General features: G+C 42.0%; 2 long non-coding RNA genes and 1 pseudogene across 3 annotated transcripts in view; 1 reads left to right on the forward strand and 2 right to left on the reverse strand.

Annotated features, from left to right (window-relative positions):
* Positions 1 to 20,689, forward strand: part of LOC147575369 (uncharacterized) — a 473,279-nt gene that overhangs the window by 388,060 nt on the left and 64,530 nt on the right. The gene's annotated exons all lie outside the window — the stretch shown is intronic.
* Positions 1 to 20,689, reverse strand: part of LOC147575371 (immunoglobulin lambda variable 5-52-like) — a 447,861-nt pseudogene that overhangs the window by 375,641 nt on the left and 51,531 nt on the right. The window lies entirely within an intron of this gene.
* Positions 5,357 to 6,558, reverse strand: LOC147575379 (uncharacterized). The gene is made up of 2 exons (XR_015242344.1): positions 6,361 to 6,558; positions 5,357 to 6,274 (listed from the first exon to the last, which is right to left on the reverse strand). It is a non-coding gene; the product is annotated as an uncharacterized LOC147575379 (long non-coding RNA).

The following is a 20,689-nucleotide window of genomic DNA, read 5'->3' on the forward strand; positions in this document are numbered from 1 at the left end:
TCTTTTTGAAGATATTTTTGGGGAAAGAAATAAAGATCAATCATGGGGGAAGTAGACTTGATTTAGAGAGAAATGATGCTTGCCTCTCTAACATACCTTCCCTGCAGATTCTTGCTCTGTGTCAATCCAGTCCCCAACCTTCCCATTGTCCTGCCTACCCATTAGAGCTCTGCAGTAAACACCATGGAGAAGTCTCTGTAGGGAATATGCACAGAGGGCAGAGTGGCCAGTGGTGGGCTGCTTTTCTTTTCTTTCCTTTTTTAAATTTTTTTAAAATTTATTTTTGATAGAAAGAGAGAGAGAGAAAGAGAGAGAGGGACAGGGGAAGGGCAGAGAGAGAGGAAGACACAGAATCTGAAGCAGGGTCCAGGCTCAGAGCTGTCAGCACAGATCTCAACATGGGCCTCGAACTCACAAACCATGAGATCATGACCTGAGCCAAAGTCGGACGCTTAACCAACTAAGCCACCCAGGAGCCCCTGCTTTTCTTTTCTAAACTTCTTTCCTACCTCCAAGACAGAGATCAGTTTGGTAAATTGGATTTAGAGGCAGGGAAAGAAACTGCATTCCCTAGAGTATAAGTCATCTCATACTTACATTAAATTTTTGCATTTGTTACTATATTTTGGAATTGGCCCTATTGTTTTGGATTGTTTTCATTTTATTTTATTTTAGACGTTCCTTCAAGTCAGTAAGAGGGAGGTGTGATTACTTCCTTGTTTCCCTTAAGTGTCACCTTATATATTTTCCTGTTAAGTTTATCATTACACATGGAGTCACAGCTGTATAGTATGAAACTTTTCTTTTGGTAATTAAATGCTGGCTGGCCTGTATCAGAACTTGCTATGGTGAGAGAGAGAGAGAGAGAGAGAGAGAGAGAATATGAGTGTGTAAGTTTTTATTTTGCTACTTCTGTCAATAACCAGGCAATTGATGATATATATCTTTGTACTGGCTTTTATGAGTACACTATTATATTTTAAAAAATAGTGGATTAAAAATGAAACATTTTGAAACTTACAACAATGTATTTGACTGCTTCCTCTGTGACCGTGGAGACCAAACTCTCTGGGCCCACACTAGCCAGGTGCATCATCTGTGAACCGAAGATGGGTGACATTGGGAGCAGAGGGTGAGCCCAGGAGTTTGTGTCTCACTTCCGCATCTGCCTCTGTCTCTGTGGTAATGGTTGCTGAACCACAGAACACAGTAATACTCAGCTTCATCCTCTGACTGCGCCCCCGTGATGGTGAGGACGGCCTTCTGTCCAACCAGGGAGCCAGAGAATCAGGCAGGGACCCCTGGGTTCCGGTAGCTGGTCCCACCTATCAGACCCTGGAATCTCTGGTAGGGCTTCTGTTGGACCCAGCTGGCATAATTACTGGTGGTGACGGCCCCAGTACTGGAGCCACAGGTGAGTGTGACTGTTCCTCCAGGAGTTGTTGAGAGTGAAGTTTCCTGAGTCACTACTTCCTGGGAAGTGGCCCCTGAAAATAAGTGAGAGACCAAAGATCTGGAGAAAGGACAGGGGCATGAAGGTGCAGTGTGGCCTCTCCCACCCCCAGTCCAGAAAGTCCCCCTGACCTGTGCAGTGAGACAGAAGTGTGAACAGGAGAAGAGCCCAGGCCATGGTGTAGATGCCCCAGCGTTGAGCTTCTCAACACAGCTCAGCAGAGTCAGCTTGCTCGGCTCCCATGATAACTGCTATCACCTGTGGGGGCAGGGCTCTCATGTAAATGAGCTCCCCTCCTAGGAGTTCTCAGCAACAGTGTGGCCAGGTCACAGCTACTGAGCTTTTGCATGTCAGTGGAACCCTGGGCCTGAAGGACCTAAAGCTAGCCCTCCTCTCTCATGTCTGCCTCCCAGCCCTCTCTGTAACTTTTTTTTTTCCCTCCTTCCCCCCACTCTGTCTCTGATTTTTCAAACCTAGTCTCTTTCTTGGTCACCTGAAAATGGGTCACAGCAGTTTTTCCAATCGTAGAATATGTGCTTCCAGGACCAGAATAGACCTAGTAAAGTGTTGTGATTCCTTTTCGAGAATAAAAATTATGAGATATAATAATAATAATAAATAGGTAATTAATAATAAAGTAGGTATTATCTATAATAATAAATAGGTAATAAATAAGGTATCCAAAAATGTTACAGACTGGGGAATCCCTAGTGGACTGCTGGACTCACTGGTGTGATGGGCCCCTGGTCCTTTACAGGGTGTGTTTCCCCTCCTCAGGAGCCATGGTGTTTTTACCAAGGACTTTGATGTACTTCCCACCTTCTACTCATCTTGTTCAAATAAATCAATGTCAGCAATATAATGCATCATTGTGAGTTCTGTAGAACATGCAGATGGTCCAGTTTTCTTGGGGATATGTTGGGTAAGAGGAAGAATAAAAATAGTCTTGGAGCAACACTTTAAGTGTACAACTGTCCACTCTATATGAGTGTGAACAGCACCTGATACTCCATATGACAACTGATAGGTATGGAAAAGTATGCATTCACCAGTTTTATGACTCTATACCATTTAACTGAAGTCATGTTAAGTAATGTGCTCTAGAAGATATACCACATCAGGCAGCTTCAACTGGGATACAACTTGACTGAGTTTATAATAATCCACCTTCATCTGGCAGAATCCATATGTTTTGGTGGTTGTTGTTTGTTGTTTTTGTTTAGAAGCCAGATTGATGAATTAAATGTCAGCATGTTGGGGACAAAACACCACTGCATCATTAATAGTAACACTTTATCTCTTCTATTTTCCCACAATAATATTATTTTGTAAATTTCCATCTTGAAGAAAATGGAGCAAAGCATGGTTCTAAGGCTTTCCCTTGGTCTTCTAAACTACTAATACTCATACTTCTTGGCCTATTTTACTAGGCCAATAAACAAGCATGGAGATTTTGCTGACAATTATGGGAATGTGTTCATTGGGTGATTCTATGGACCCAATAGATCTGCTGTAAGCTATACCTCTACTAGATGGGATATGCAGTTCTCCCCACTGTAATGTAGGGCATGGTGATAATCTTGATTCCTGAGTATGAATGTCACTTGAATCATGTGTTCAACAATACTCAGAATATTAATATTAATATTAAATAACCAAAGGTCACTTTAGGGCAGCAGTGAGGAAATTATTACCATATCTGTTCGTCAAGTGGTGACTTCCTCACAGAGTCCCAGCCTAAATTTCAGTTACAAGCTTTAAGTCCTGAAAAATGGCTACTGAGCAATAAAATTTATGATTTTCTTTGGGGTGGTTGCACCTAGTCCCTTGTACATCCATTCTTTATCTTTCGGTTGTATAGATTGACAGTATCCTTGGTGGCTCCTATCTGCCCTGTCCTTTGGAATGCTGTCCCCCAGTAGCCATGCCTACTACATTCTTGGACTGCTGCTCTTTGCCATAATTTAATCCATCATCTTCAAATAATAAGAGGTTTCTCTGCCCTTTAATGTTTAGGGATCATATGATTCCTGTTGCTATCAGAGAGAACAATTTAGTAATGGAATCCTACTATGAACCTGGGCCAACCAAGAACTACATGACTGAGCTATGAGGCCAATGGGAACAGAGGAGCTGACGATGCTGTTTGTACTATGAGCCCACCTGTGAAAGGCTTCAACACCCTGCAAACTAAAAACCCATGAGGGAACAGGTGAGTGGCAACAACCATACCTGTCCACATATTAACTCTCATGATTTGAGAAGTGCCTGAGAAAATATTTTGCAATGCATGGCAGCATTTGCTGTGGACCAAGACCAGGTAGGGTATGCAGACACAGGATTTCCAAAGACAGGTGCTCATTACCAAAATATCTCAGATGGTGAAAATTCTCAAAGCAGGGTTAGGAGGTGAATGGTGAGTCAAGCCAAGGGGAGAGACATGGGTCCAGGGTGGATCAGGTGTGAGGTTTTGTCTCACTACCCTTACCTATCACACTGTGGATATACAAAACTGCTCCCACTACCATGGTTTGCTCCACAGTTGGAGTCAGTATCATCTTCCTGGATATTCTGGATGGTCAGGTACCAAACTAGGTCAGAACCAGAACCTGAAAGCATCAATTAAGGAGGGAAAGTCCTAAAAATGACTTATTGGAAGAGAGAGAGAGACGAGAGGGGCAGGGGGGCTTTTGTCTGAACAGGAGGCATCTTTATCTGGGATATGTGGACCATGGGGTTCTTCTTCAATCAAAAAACTTTAGTTCTGTTAGGGATTTCTCTTTGGTTCTTCTCCGCAAATTACTTCCCTCTTATGCCATTCTCACAGACTTAAAAATGCAGAATCTCAGGCCTCACTCCGGACGTAGGGAATCAGAATCCAAATTTTATAAGATTCCAGATGATTCACTTGTACATTAAAGTTAGAGACTATCTGATCTAACATATGCGGAAGGATATACTTTGTTTTTGGTTACTGATCACTTCTCGTGTTTCAATCTATTCTGTTTCCAACCAACTTCTTCAGGAAATGAACTTTATCATTTTGTGAATTTTATGTCCAGAATAATGTACTTAGGGCTTCCCATTGAAAATAATAAGCATCTCCCTTTCTCTCACTACATCCACATGTGTTTTAATATGAACAGGATAATATTCACAACTTTGCAACTTCACAATCTTTACAACTGGTGAACAATTGGAAATACCTAATGACTATCTTTATTTTGAATGTAACTTTTAAATATTAAGCAGTAATTGTATATTTACTTCTAAACTCGGGATAAATTACTTATTTTAGCCTTTAATGACAATAGCAGTGCTTGAAACATGACCAAAAATATGAAATATAAGTGAAACTATGATCACAATTGAGTAATAATTTAAAACCAGTTAGGGAGAAATTGTTCAAATTCAGAAATATACTGTTTGATGTATTAGGTTCCTAGGGGTGCCATAACAAAGTACCACAAGCACGGTGGCTTCAACAAGAAGTTATTGTCTCACAGATCTGGAGGCCAAAAGCCCCAGATCCATAGGGCGGGGCCATGTTCCCCCCGAAACCTGCAGGGGAATCCTTCCATGCCTTCCCATGACTGCTAGTGGTTTGAGGACAATTTTTGGAATTCCCTGGTTGCAAATGCAAACTGCAAACTCTGCCTCCAGCTTCCCGCAGTGCCGTCCTTGGCTTCCTCTGGCTGTCTTATTACAAGCACACCAGACATACTGGACTAGGAGGCCACCTTCCCCCAGTATTGTCTCATCTTAACTAATGACATCTATGACAACCCTATTTTCAAATAAGGTCATATTTGTAGGTCCTAAGGGCTAACGACTTCAATATACGTTCTTTGGGAGGATACAATTTAACCCAGAGTATAATGGAAAAAGAATTCTTTCCAAAAATTGTTTTTAATTTTTAATATTAAAAAATATACAATATCCTTGCATTGCATTAAAATGCAACCGAATAAAATAAACTTTATTTATTTAAAAATAATTTTTTTAAGTTTATTTATTTATGTACATAATCTCTGCACCCAGTGTGGGGCTTGAACTCACAACCCTGAGATTAAGAGTCACATTCTCTGCCAACTGGGTCAGCCAGGTGCCCCAATAAACTTTAGAAATATACAAAATGAGGGTTTCCTCTGTTTGTCCTTAGATGACAAGGAATATTAGAGATGTTCCTTTTTTTTGGGAGGAAATGTGTTTGACCTCAGTTTTTAGTTCTGATCCAGGCACATACCGTTCTTTGTCTAATACAAAATAATTGAAACCTGCTTTTTGTGGACCAGTTCCTCCCAAGACATTCATATATTTGCTCCACTTTAGGACTCAAACAGGAATGGGAAGCAATTCAGACTCTGCATCACTGTCTATGGATGGTCAACATTTAGGCTAACCTGAGAACTCAGGTATCTAGTCATGGGATGCCAACATCACATGGTTTTGTTTGTACCCACACTCTGTTAAACAAAAGTTTGTGTCTTCTTTCCTCATCTGGGTCTCCCACTGTGCCAAGCACCGCTATAGTGTAGCCTGCAGTGGTACTCAGCCTCGTCCTAGGGCTGGGCCCCTGTGAGGGTCAGGGAAGCTTTGCCCCCAAGGAGGGAGCCTAAGAACCATGCAGAGGTCCAGGAGTGTTTGCTATTTGTGTTGAAAACCAGTGTCCCGGGGGCTTGTCCAAGCTTCTGATGGAACAGTATTGATAGTGAGCATCGATAACTGCTCCAGTGCTGGAGCCACAGGTGAGAGTGACTGTCCCTCCTGCGGACACGGTCAGTGAGGGCTCCCGAGACACCACAGCCTGAGAACTGGTCCCTGAAATGAAAACAGACACATGTTAGGAATGAAGCATAAAGGCAGAGGGATCCTTCCAAAGGCTGACCTCTGAAATCTCCATGAACCTGGGTAGTGGGTGAGGAGGGGGAAGAGGAAGAGAGGAGTCCAGGTCATGGAGTGGACTTTCCAAAGGTCCCTGGCCTTACAGCTGGTGCTAGTCTCTGGGTTGTCTCTTTTATCTCCTCCACAGCTCAGGAGTCAAGGGTATGTTTGGTGTTACGTTATTACATTATGCAAATATGAACTCCATTTGGTACTGGGTCCTCAGCCCTACTCGTAGATTTCCTACAAAGAGTATGTCTGGGGTGGTTAAGAGCTCTGAATTTGACCCTTGGGAGGAAGCAGCTGCTGTCACCTCCAACTCAGGCCAGTGGGCATGGGTGCAGGGCCCGTTCAGTTGGAACCATTTCAGTTACTTTCAGTCCTTGGCAGCTTTGAGCAGGCACACAGTGCCCCCTGGTGGCATCCTTAAGAGTCTGTTCATGGCGGTGAGAATCCTGTAGAGGGAACCTGTTCTTGCTTTCAAGAAGCAAGTGAATAATAAATAAATGTCACCCACTCTTGAGTCTCTCCAGAGAGTCTTCCTTTTCTTTTTTTTTTAAATTTTTTTTTCAACGTTTTTATTTATTTTTGGGACAGAGAGAGACAGAGCATGAACGGGGAGGGGCAGAGAGAGAGGGAGACACAGAATCGGAAACAGGCTCCAGGCTCCGAGCCATCAGCCCAGAGCCTGACGCGGGGCTCGAACTCATGGACCGCGAGATCGTGACCTGGCTGAAGTCGGACGCTTAACCGACTGCGCCACCCAGGCGCCCCGAGAGAGTCTTCCTTTTCAGTTTCATCTGTTGTATTTTTCAGTTCTATAAATTCCATTTGTTTTGATGACATCTATTTCAAGTCTGTATTTCTGTCTTTTCCCTTTGTTCCAAGCGTATTTGTAGCTGCTCATCAAATGAATATTATGATTGTTGCCTAAAAACATCTGTCCCATAATTTCAGCATGTGAGTCGTTTCAGTGTTGGTGACAGTAGATTCTCCTTTCTCATTCAAGGTTTGGTCTTCCTGGTTCTTGACATGACGGGTGATATTTTTTACTAGATCCTGGATATTTGGGATATTATATCATGGGATGTTGGGTCCCTAATTATTTTCCTTCAACCATTCGATCCTCTCATTGAGGTGCAACAGGATCTCAGGGGTTCTATGTCAGTTTCCCAGTGGTCTCAGAGGATGTGGAGTGCTCACCCCCACTGCTGTGCTGCTGACTTTGTCCTGGAAAAAGTGGGGCATTGATTGTCACCTCCCAGTTCTCATCAGGTCGGGAGTGGGACACGCTCCCTGCTGACCCCAGGGAGGGTCACACAGGTCTGAATGGAGCTGCTTTGCTGCCTAGGATCAATGCTTAGCAGCTCACTGGGCCCCATACCCTCACTGGCACCAGGGAGGGGAGTGGTCAACTGCAGGGCCAGCTCCCCTGCTTCCCATCCCCTTATTAGTGTGTTAATGTCAGGTGGGAGTCCACAATAAGCTCCTCACTGGCACCATGGTCACCAGCAGGGGTACAGGAGTGCTGACCAGTTCTGCCTTGTAGCACCACATTCAGTCTCCCTGCCGAGGGATGGGGTTAAAGTGAGCTCCCCCAGGACCCGGTAAAATCATGGATGGAGGAGAACTGGAGTTCTAACTAGGATATATTTTAATTCTTTTTTATTCTACATGTGTTTGTGTGTTGAAACTTTTATTCTGTAATAATTTTATGTTTACGGAAAAAAATGCAAAGATTCAGAGATCTCTCAATACCTTTCACCCAGATTATTCTAATGAAAACATCGTGCATAACCATGGCATATTTAGTAAAACAAAAACTGAACAGTGGTCAAATGATATTAATGAAACTGCAGACTTTATCCAGATTTCACAAGTCTCTGTTATTTTTATCTTTATTTTTATTTTTTGCCACTAATGTCATTCTTTGTTCCAGGGTCCAATCCAACTAACCACATGGCATTTATTCATCCTGACATACTGAAATCCTCCAATGTGTAAGGTTTTCAATCTTTCTTTGTTTTCCCGAATTTGGGAATTTTGCCTAAATGCCCACCCCAACATCACAACTGAAAGCTCAGGTACCCAGCAAAGGTTCCAAGACAGCTCGATGCCTAAAATTCTTCTTTGGCCTGTGTCCTCAAATAGCATCTCCCATCCTAGTGCCTTGTCTCTGGACACAGCCTCAGCCAGCCCTGAGCACAGGAACCTGAAAGAGAAGGGAGGGTCTCTGCTCTGAACCCTGCAGGAACAGAGTCCATACTGTGGAGGACTGTCTACCTCCCGGGATGGTCCTCAGGCCCTGACCAACAAGAAACCTAAAAAAATTGTTAGCTGTCATAAAGAGAAAAAAAAAAAAGCCAGCTCAAAAGGCTCTGATTTTTACAACTTGGATCACTAAGCAAAGTTTCTGTGTCATCGTGGGTTTTTTGTTGTCTTGGTTTTTGTTTCTCCAGAGGTCACATAGGGTGCATAGGAAACTGTTAGGAAGGACATTGTGACCCACAAGCTACTTCCAAGTACAGTCAGTGTGTATTCAAGTTATTTTAAATTGCAAGAGAGTCAGTCAGTGTCCGGGGTCCTGAGCAGGCTGAGATATCTGCCCCACTTTCCCATGTGTGTGTCCCTATGAGCAGCACTGCTGTGTCAGATCTGACAGTAATAATTACCCTCGTCCTAAAGCTGGAGCCCAGAGATGCCCAGCATTGGCTGAAGCATCTTTGGATTCAGAGAAGTGACTGGGGACCCCAGAGCCCTGGTATCTATATGTTCTGAGTAATAGTACAGGAGATACTAGGGAGGGCTCCTTGACTTCTGCTGGTACCACTGCATGCTATAGCTGCCAACAATGAATCCACTGCTTAGGGTGCAGGTGAGTCTGGCTGTTGTTCCCGGAGATGCAGACAGGGAGGGCGGCTGGGTCAGCACAGGCTGGGACAGGGAACCTGCAAACACAGACACTCATGGGTGATAAGGTAGAGACCAGGGTAGAGTTTTTCAGGATCTGAGCCACAGGGTCAGACATCAGCTGGAGGACTTCCCTGTGTCCCTGAGGCCTGTCCCTACCTGTGCAGTGGGAGAGGAGCACGAGGAGGACAGGAGTCCAAGCCATGGTGACACAGGCCCTGGTATCACAGTGGAATGGGCTGCCCCAGGCCTTCTTTTCTCCTCCACCCCCTGCACAGGAGGGGCTGTCCATGCAAATGGGGTCTATCCACTGACTGTCCAACTCTCCCTGAGTCCTGGTGCTGGAGCTCAGCTCACACCACACACTGAGCAGGATGGAGGTTGGCTTCACCCCTGGGGAGAGCCTGGGGAGGAAGCACCTGCTGACACAACATACAGATCCCTGCTCAGGGCAAAAGCCAGGCCAGAGAGGACACAGCTGCTGAGTCCCCATCAGGGAGCACAGGGCCCAGCCCCCACCAGGCTCCTTTGAGTGTATGTTCCTCACTTAGTAGCTGTGTAGGGACCACAGGTCAGTCCCACAGCACCTCCTGCTGGTCCTGGGGTACTCATCTGGCCATGGCCCAAAGCTCTGAGTCCTGCTGATTTCTGCAGCTCACCAAGTCCCTGTGTGTTCACACATCAGTGGTCTGATCCATTGAAGGTGTGGCCCATAGTGCTGCCACTATGCTTACCCCTGTAGCATGTTTCACTCTTGGGAGTACTGGCTTGTGGGAGATGCAAACATTTACCTAAATTAAAACTTAAGTTGCTGGCACCCAGAGAAGATGAACTACATCTGTCATATCCCTCCCTTGGTATGTGATTTAGAATATGCATGTTTTGAATATTTTAAAACTCCTTTGTATTAAAACAATGGATTCCAACTACTCTCTCATAAATTGAGTTCTTCAGCGAATTTCATCATCTTACTAATTTACAAAGTAAAGGAAAAGCAATGGATTTATCTTTGATGAAGTAAAATTTATCATTTTTTAATTGTATAGGTTGTGCTGTTGGTGTCTTGTCTAAACATGTTTATACAAACCTTAGATCCTGAAGATTTTCTCCCATGTGTTCTTCTAAACATTTATAGCTTTATGTTATACATTATGTCTATGATGCATTTAGGGAATTTTTTTATAAGGTGAGAATTTTAGGTGAAATTCATTTCTCCCTGTGGATATCCAATAGTTCTGTGGCTGTCTCTCCAGAAGGCCATCTTTCCTCCCCTGAAAGACTTTTGTTGCAACTTTGTCAAAAGTACTTATCAAGAGGCGCCTGGGTGGATCAGTTGGTTGAGCCTCCAACTTTAGCTCAGGTCATGATCTCATGGCTCATGGGTCTAAGCCCTGCATCGGGCTCTGTGCTGACAGTTCAGAGCCTGGAGCCTGCTTTCAGATTCTGTGTCTCCCTCTCTCTCTGCTTTTCCCCAACTCGTGCACACACACTCTCTCTCTCAAAATTAAATAAACCTTAAAAAAATTAAAAAAAAATACTTACCCATAGTTTCATGGGTCTGTTTCTGGGTTTTCTGTTCTGTTACATTGACCAATGTGTCTATCCTTCCATCCATGCCACTCTGTCTTGTTGTGATAGGGGCTGAATTTAACTTTTATATAATTCGGGAAGAATTGACATCTATACTATACTGAGTCTTCTAATCCATGAACAGAATATGTCTCTCCATTGTTTTAGATCCACTTTGATTACATGTACCAGGATTGTCCAGATTTCAGCATCCATGGCCTGTACGTGTTTTGTTAAATATGCACCAGAAGATTTCATTGTTGAGTGGTTTTAGTGGTATTTTAATTCAGTTTTCACATGTTTATTGCAAGTATGTACATCTAAATGATCTTTCTATGTTGATCTTGTAATATGACCTTCCTGAAATTACTTATTTTTCCTCAAATTTATATTTATATAAATATTTGTAGCTTTCTTTGTGTTTCCTCTTGTAGACCATTCTCGTCCCTGAAAATAGGGACAATGTCTCTTGTTAGTCTGTATATCTCTCATTATTTTTCTTGCCTTATGGTTCTGTCAGGCACATCCAGTCCTCAGTTGAACAGCAGTGTTGAGACTGGACATGATTGCCTTGGTCTCTACGCCAAGAGAAAATCTTTTAGTGATTCATCTTCATGTGTTTAGCTATTGGAATTTTATAGTTTTCTTTATCAAGCTGAGGGTGTGCTCCTCTAGTTTTCATTCTCTGCGAATATTTATCATATTCATTTAGTCATTCTCATCTATTATCATGAATAGGTTTTGAATTGTGTCATATGCTTTTTCCATATTGATTGATAAGATCATGGGATTTTTCTCCTTTAGTCTGTTAATACAGGAGATTGCATTGATTGGTTTTTGAATATAAAACAGGACTTGCATCCCTGAAATAAACTCTATTTGGTCATGACATATACTTCTTATTATAGTATATATAACTGAATTCAATTTTCTAATATTTTCTTAAGAATGGAGGGATATTCCATTTGTTTGTTTTGTGCCAGGAAGCTGTTGGCACCAGGTATTAGCTGAAAAATTTAAATTCATTACCTTAGCCAAATCCTGCATTTTGTTCCATAAGCAAGGAATATGTAGTCATGTATTCAAGTTTTCTTTCATTTCTCTTACAGTGTTTTATAGTTTTCCATGTATGTCTTCCAATTTTTCTAAATATATCCTTAAGAATTTCAAAATTACGTCATTATAAATGGCATTATTTTTATTTTTAAGTGTTGATGGTTTATTGCTTCTGTATAGACTACCATTCATTTCTGCATGTTGGTTTTGTAACCTGAAACCCATATTGAAACACTTAGACCAGAAGCGTCTGTGAGCTGCCACTAGAACCAGAACTGGAATCAACATCTTTTGGCCTCTAACATATCTTCTGAGGAATTTTTATCTCTGTGCAAGCAAGTTTGCCTTTGAAAACATGAACACGGTCAGAATAAGTTATCAGTCTAAAAATTTAGGGGCACCTGGGTGGCTCAGTCGGTTGAGCGCCTGACTTTGGCTCAGGTCATGATCTTATGGTTCGTGGGTTCGAGCCCTGCATCGAGCTCTGTGCTGACAGCTCGGAGCCAGGAGCCTGCTTCGGATTCTGTGTCTCCCTCTCTCTGCCCCTTCCCCGCTCATGCTCTGTCTCTCTCTGTCTCTCAAAAATGAATAAACGTTAAAAAAATTAAAAAAAAAATTTAGTTGAAGTAAGGGATATGACACTGTGAAATCATCTGTTTCCAGGAAACAGATCTTCTTTGTTGAAGATCTGACAACAGAAATCACCCCCTGAGCCACCTGACAAGGAATGTCAGCAGGCTTAGAGAGTAAAGGGGAATTTTGTCTCACTTCCCTGTGGGTCTGGAGTACTGCATTATCTTGGCATAATGAGACAGTAATAGTCTCCTTGTCCCCATACTGGAGTCTAGAGATATTAGAACACCTGAATTCGTTGAAGCATTTTTGGACCCAGAAAATGACGGGACCTGGGATCCCTGGTGTGTATCTGACTCTGAGTTGAATTTCAGGAGATACTGGGGAGAGTTCCCCGGTTTCTTCTGGTGCCTATATATATATATATATATATATATATATATATATATATTACCAACAATGATGTCACTTCTCAGGGTACAGATGAGTCTGGCAGATTCTTCTATGGATACAGAGACACTCACAGGTGATGGAGCAGGGATGAAGGTGAAGCTACTTGGGGTTCTCATCCAAAGGGGTTGACATAGGCTTGGGGGCTTCTCTGGATCACTGAGGATGGTCCTTACTGCAATGAGAGAGGAGCACATGCAAGAGAAGCGTCCATACCATGGTTAACACATACCTGCGAAGACCCCACTGCAGGACCTGGGCTGTCCCAGGCATCTCATCTCCTTCGGTGGCCTCTGGGAGAAGGGGCTGTTCCTGTACATTTGTTTCCTCTGATCTCTGCTCCACCCTGAGACTCTACTGCGCTAGTCACTCAGCTTTTAGACAGAGGGCGCTGGTGAGTCTCAGAGTTTGCTCCGTGGAGTGACTAGGGAAGAAGCAGCTGCGATGAGCTGCCACAGACATGTGAGCAGGAGATTCTGTCCAGCCCAGAGAGGACACACCTTCTGAGTCCCCACCAGCACACACAAGCACCTATAACCTAGCCCTGTGGAGCTTATGTGATTTGAGGGGATTACACAGATGTCACTCTGTGCAGACACTAGGGAAAGACCCACATCGTCCCCTGCTGTCCACTGATCAAACTACACCCAGCGGATGTAATCTTAGGAGCACAGTCCTGACAGCCTGGCCACCGTCTCTCCTCAAGCACCCATGGACCACAGCCCCGGCTCTGTCCCCAGGTAACTGATATTAATAAACAGCCCTTTCCGTTGTAGGAATTCATAGACTACCAGGAGGAAGACATGTGGAAATACATTCTACAGAGTGAATGGCAATTCGGGGAGGTGGGAATGCATAAGGCTGGGAGCAAAGCCTGAAGTACTTCTTTCAGCAGGCTCACATGCGGGTGACTGGTGACCTAGTCTGAATGGAGGCAGCATGTTCAGCTGGAGAGAGAAAGCAACACCACTACTGGAAAAGGGGCAGAGTTCTTAGTAGAAGTAGCAGAGTGTGCAATACTCAGAGACATAGTAGCAGACACTCATGGTGGAAAAACAATTGCTAGACAGTGATGGCTGCATGGAAACAGCTGGACAACCAGGGTGATCCGGACAGATAGTAAGAAAGATCGTTTTATATTGAAGATATTGGAAGATGTTTGTGACAATTTTATTCAGATATAAGTAACTTCACTTCAAATTCACATATTTAAAGTTTTCAAAAACACGATGTTTCAAGAGGTAGATAGACACATGAAAGTATCACCACAGTCAAGTTAATGATGGAGGGCCAGGACAGGGATCCTCAAGATGGGCATCTTTGGCATGAAAATTGTTTTGTGTTAAAAGCCATCGCAACTCTACCAATCCAGGAAGTTTTCACCTCCCCTTCAGCTGCCTGCCTGTCTGAAGAACACAACTATTAATACAGATTCCTCTTTACCTAAGAAACTTGCCAGTATAACAGGGCAACCTTTGTTTTCCAAACATCTCCTTTCATCTTCCTGCTGAGGGTCTTCCTCCCCTTCGTGTCCCCAGACCCCTACCCTTCTCCTTAACTAGGATGTCAGATAAGCTTCATGTTGCCTAACTTTGGAAGTTTGTGTGTGTGTGTGTGTGTGTGTGTGTGTGTGTGTAACCCTCATTAGTATGAAACTAAATTTGATTTTTTTCCTGTTATTCTGTCCCATTTCAATTTGATTCTTAGTCCAGCTAGAAGGACCTTTAATAGCAGAGGAAATTCTCCCTCCCTGACAGTTGTAGTGGGCAGGACTTTTGAACTTACTGAACATGGCTCACCCTGTATGCTATAGCTGAGGCCTAGAACATCTGATATACAGCCAGTAGAATGTAAGACTTCTTACCATCTCCAGGAATCTCTGTCTGCAGAGTTTGATGGAGTGGAAGTAGTGTCAGGTATTTTTCTCTCTTTCTAAATTTAGATTGGCAAGAAAAAATATTGTAGAACTAGTTCCTTGGGTTTAGCGACAGTTTGGTTGAATTTGGTAGATGACTCTTTGGTTATTAATCAATCTCCTCCCAGAGATGGTCTTTGTTTTCCTTTGTCTGTGTCTTTAGTGCCATGTATCCTAAAAAGGAATTACATATGGTAGGGGTGCCTGGGTGGCTCAGTTGGTTGAGCGTACGACTCTGGCTCAGATCATGATCTTGCGGTTTGTGAGTTCGAGCCCCACTTCGGGCTCTGTGCTAACAACTCAGAGCCTGGAGTCTGCTTCAGATTCTGTGTCTCACTCTCTCTCTGCCCCTCCCCTGCTCATACTCTGTCTCTCTCTGTCTCAAAAATAAATAAAAAAACATTTAAAAAGGAATTACATATGGTAGAAGGCAGGCATAGCCCCTAAAAGGCTTCTGTTGGAGCTGGCCCACAGACTGGTGAGTTCCATGTTTTCATCAGACTGACATCTGTTTGGACAAACTCTGCTGTGGGTTATAGGCTGTTGCTAAGAGGACACCATGGAAGCCAAAGCTACAAAAGTAGTGGCACAGGTCAACACTTAAAAGCTGTTTTAGTGCTTGCCGTCTCAAGAAGTCTCCTGTGTTGGTGTAAATTGGTCCAGGAACAAGTTAGATTGACACTAGGTCATCTACCAACCTCAAGAAAACTTCCGTGCAATGAGGTACACCGTAAAGCACCAAACAGTCCACAGGGCATATCCCTCCTAGGTATTGGAATGGCTCGAAGAGACCAAGGCTTAGCCAGAAAAAAATAGGATGACGATTCTTCTTTCTTTTTGTTCTATGTCCTTAAAGGGTTGGTTTGTGACCAATGAGAACATTCCTTCTGGTGTCCATCATCCAGAGGTTGCTCTTACTGGGGTGCACCTTGGTGGCCAAACAGACTGGGGATACCCCTTCCCATCTCTCTCTGTCTCTCTGTCTATCTGTCTCTGTCTCTCTGCCATGCCGGCTCTCAGGGGAGTTTGCCGTAAGACCTTGCAGCTCATAGAAACCTTTGTCATCTCAACCCTCATTGCTTGTTAGTACTGGAAATTTCCATTCCTGTATCACCTGCCCGGTGTCATGGATTAGCGGGTCTGTGACTGGAGGCATATCAAGATTTTTTGGGAGATTGGACATAGCATAATCACTACATCATCCTTACTGCCATTACAATGAAGGCTTTTGCTTTCTTAGATTAACTTGAGTAAACTTTTGGATCCTGGGGCTGCATCAGCTATCCTCTCTCTGGATGCCTCTTTTGTCTTTGGTTAAGCCATTACAAGGTTTATTGGTTTGAATTGCTATTAATAGATCCTACTTATCAATGTGATGCTGTCAGGGCAGATCCAAAGACCCAGAGGATGTCCCTCAGACCAGCCAGCCAAGAGGATCCTTGGCTTTGAGAGGATGGAAATCAAACGTGGGCCAGAAGGAGGCGAAAGCAGAGTTTATTGACAATATAGAGAGAGCAGATAACAGATGGAGTGAGTGTTTGAGAGACTCAGAAAGGAAAAGAGGAAGTCTTATGTTCGTTTGGGGGTCTGGTTTTTTTTTTTTTTTTATTGGGGTTGGTGGTCTGGTTCACATGTCCTCTCATCCAGGAGCTAGTTAGGTAGTCTGGAATGTGCATATGATAGCTCCCTCTGGTTATTCTCAACTGGACCTTCCTTAGAAGTTACCTAGTCTAGAGAAACCATTAACCCCTTGTCCCTGACAAGGAGGACATATGCTATTTGCAGTACAAGGCATGTGTAGAGTGGTTCTGGAAAGAATAGAAGCCTAAAAAGAAACAAAGGGAAAAAAACCCCAGCCTTTTCTCTGATGAGGTCCTTTCAATTTCCCTGCCTAAAATGGCCAGACAATGAATCTTTAATTTGGCTACATTTAAAAGAAAAATTTTCTTTATAGAGAACTCTCAATTCTCTTATTAGTAAAACATTAACCTTACGGACTTCCTTGGCAAGAAAATAATAATAATAATGATAATAATAATAATAAAAACAAGAAAACAAAAACGAGAAATTAAACTTAAGACCAAAGTAAATGTTCACATGTAATGTAAATCCCCCTTCCTAAGACCCAGTCTCATCTTCCCGTTTCAATCACTTTTCCCTACAAGATTTACAGGGAGCATTCAGGACTAATCTCTAGGTTCAAAGTATACAAATTGCCTTGTAAATGCTGAAAGCCAGGAAATAAATTTAACAAAAGCACCAGAGACTGGGAAGAAGGCTCCCTTTGCTCCTCCCTTCCAGGGTTCTGTAACCAGGCTCTTCCAGCCTCAGGCATTGCTATATGTCCTTTGGTGGTGCATCCTAGACCCTCCACCACAAAAAGCCTTTTTCCCCCCCTGGAAAATAGCTGATATTTTTAGTTATAAAGTCTTTTTACCTCTACTTTTACAAGATCATCCAAATTTAGAGAGTAGCTAAAATGCTTATTTGACTATTTACAACTACCCCTTCACAGAGAAAACAGAGGACCAAAACTTATCCTAGGCTCTCCTCCAAATGATCTGTGAATGGCTAAAGGGACTAATACAAGCCAAGGTTAAAGTGTATAGGCAGAAAAAAAGTTTTTGTTAATGTACTTTATGCAGACTTTTCAAAAGCATAAATCTTTAAAAAAATTTTTTTTAACATTTTTATTTATTATTGAGAGACAGAGAAACACAGAGCATGAGCAAGGGAGGGGCAGAGGGAGAGGGAGACACAGAATCCGAAGCAGGTTCCAGGCTCTGAGCTGTCAGCACAGAGCCCGACGCGGGGCTCAAACTCACAAACCTCGAGATCATGACCTGAGCCGACATCAGACCTTAACCCGACTGAGCCACCCAGGCACCCCTCAAAAGCATAAATCTTTTGATGCTCCTTTTAGTAAATGTCTCCCTCCTATGAAAAAGCAAATTTAGTTAAAAGTGGGTGGGGCAGTCCCTTGATATTCAGGCTAGAATCCATTTTTTGGGGGGGAGCTAGAAACAACTGTCCTTGTCTTACGAATCTCTACAAAACCAGAAATGCAACTCTAGAAACAAGCAGAACCCACCCATCCTAACCAATCCCCAAACTTTGCCTATTCCTCTCAAAACATTTGTGGATATTATTTAAGATCAGGTTATTATTTTTTTAATATGAAATTTATTGTCAAATTGGTTTCCATACAACACCCAGTGCTCATCCCAACAGGTGCCCTCTAAGATCAGGTTATTGAAACTAAATGTTTCTGTAGTTAAGAAAAATAAGATAAATTTTAAGCAGCAATTATTCTGAAACTTGTAAAAATTTGCATTTTTCTCTATCCCTTGAAATTATAAATTTTATCATATCTTTCAAATACAAACACAACCCACAATCTTGTGATACTAGAGAAAGAATGAATGAAAGAAAGAAAGTAAGAAAGAAAGAAAGAAGTCTTTAAAAAATATATATAAACCTCTAAAAAAGCTCTTTTGACCAGAACTCTGGTAACAGGGTTGTTCCAAATCTCCTCCTTAGAGAAAACTCACATACTCTCTCTGTGCTTTTGTGATGTAAATTGTTTACCCTTTTCTAGGCTCTAGGAGCCATTCCTTGAAATGCAAATTTCATTGATTTTCAATGAAGATAATTTTCAAATAAGATAATGAAACATTAAATACTGACCATAGTTTATCTACTTTTGTCTTGTTACAGAGAAACTAGGGGTAAATCTAAGTCTGTTAGGAACAAGTATGTTTTATTAATAGATTGACTATTAAAGGCACATGTTTGTAGAAATTATAAAATATGATCATAAATGTGCCAATCTAAAGAATTCTGATGTAATAGTTCACAATTTGTTACTGATGGGGTTTTGGGGTGATGGTGGGAGTTTGGAGCCAATGGCCAAGAAAGAACTCTTGAAGACGTCTTTGGTGCAAAAAGGTGGTTTTATTAAAGCATGGGGACAGGACGTGGGCAGAAAGAGCTGCACTGGGATTGTGAAAAGTGACTGATTATATACCTTCAGGTTGGGAGGGGGTTAGGAACAGCCTAAGTCTCTCAGGAATTTTGAAAGCAAGGTTTCCAGGAGCTTGAGAGACTGTTTTTAGGAAAATGTCATTTATTAATGCTTGCTAAAACCTCAGTCATGAGATCCTTCAGATGTATATCGGTGTCATATGCTTGGGGTATAATTGCCAACATATACTTGGGGGTTTAAGATAAAGGAGGTTTGCAAAGGAATTTTTATGTGTTTAAGGAGACTCACAGGATTCTGGGGGGTCAGAATAATGTTAAGCCAAGATTCCCTTTTGCCCCTAGCAAAGTGTCATCATCCAGGCAGCTGCGGCTCCTAGCGGAAGGTCATGCTTCCTGTTTCAAGGACTTGTCAATGGGCTGTAGGCAGTAAGGGAATTTGATTTTTCATTTGCCTTTGTTCTGCACATCACCATGGCAAGCACTTAACCCCCTTTACATCTTGATGAGGATGACATAACATTGATAAGATTGTCTTTTCTTTGTTCTTAGGCAGCCAGGAATGCCTGAGGAATATCACACATATTCCATGGGGCGGGGGTGGGGGTGGAGGGGTGGCAATGTTAGCTTGTGCTTGGCCCTCAGCTTGCCTTATGGTCCCTCATCAATTAGTACTTAGTTTTCACTAAAAATTAAAGTTTCTAAGAATTAAGAATTCTAATAAATATAATTAAGACTACTGGAAATAACAAGGGGAATAACTCTATGTGAGGAGAGTAAGACACGTGTTTTTGGGAAAAAAAAAGAAAGGGAGAGAAATAAACATACATTTTTGTTGAGGGGGGGGAAGGTGGTTTTAACCTAAGGTGAGATTAGTTATTCAAAAAGGAAAACAAAGGACAAAATGTGAATGCAGGAAAGAAAGTCTTTAAAAGGTTTATGGGAAAGGAATCTGTGGAAAGACATTTTATATAGTCAATACTGGCTAAGATTAGGATCAATTTTAAGTGAGTAAAGAAATTCTCTTGAACTATTAGTCTGCTCTTAATAAGAAATTATAAATAGAAGTTTTTCTTTACCTTTGAAGTTATGTGCAGAAGAAAAAAATAAAAACCAAAAACTGAATCTCATTATCAAAAGTGCTAAATTTTGTTCACAATTATTTAACCTTCTGTATTTGCCTTTGGATTTTTTTTTGTCACTTTGCTTAAGTGGATAGTTAAATATTGTTTCATAACAATTTGTGATCCTATTTAATCTAATGTTCAAACCTTTTGATATTTTTTGACATACTTCCCAAAATCGAATCCTAAAGTGAAGAAGGTCCCTGGAATACTTCAAAGATTTTATGAAAAATTATAGTAATTAGACTTTCTTGGTATGTTAAATTACATGGGAAGGATTGTCATATAAGTGATACTAAAACCTCTTATATTATTTAGATTTTTGGATATTTTATTAAAATAAATGTTTTGGAGTGTCTGGGTGGCTCAGTCAGTTAAGTGAACTACTCTTGATTTTGGCTCAGGTCATGATCTCATGGTCTGTGAGTTTGAGCCCTGAATCAGGCTCTGTACTGACAGTGCAGAGTCTGCTTCGGATTCTCTCTCTCCCTCTCTCTCTGTGCCTCCCTTGCTTGCACACACACACACACACACACACACACACTCTCTCTCTCTCTCTCTCTCCATAAATAAACTTAAAATTTAAAAAATAATAAATGTTTTAAAAACTGCATGAAATTCCTAGAACTCTTCTATCCTGCTATGTTATTACCTTGAAGTGCTGTGTGTCACAAAAATAAGAAAATTTCCTTGTTAATTGTATCATAATAAACTCAAGTCATATCTAACACATGGCCATTTTTAAGTGTTTTATCATTACAGACATCTTTTTAC

Source organism: Puma concolor, chromosome D3 (assembly GCF_028749965.1).
Source record: "Puma concolor isolate L17-30 chromosome D3, mPumCon1.1.hap2, whole genome shotgun sequence".
Classification (NCBI taxonomy): domain Eukaryota; kingdom Metazoa; phylum Chordata; class Mammalia; order Carnivora; family Felidae; genus Puma; species Puma concolor.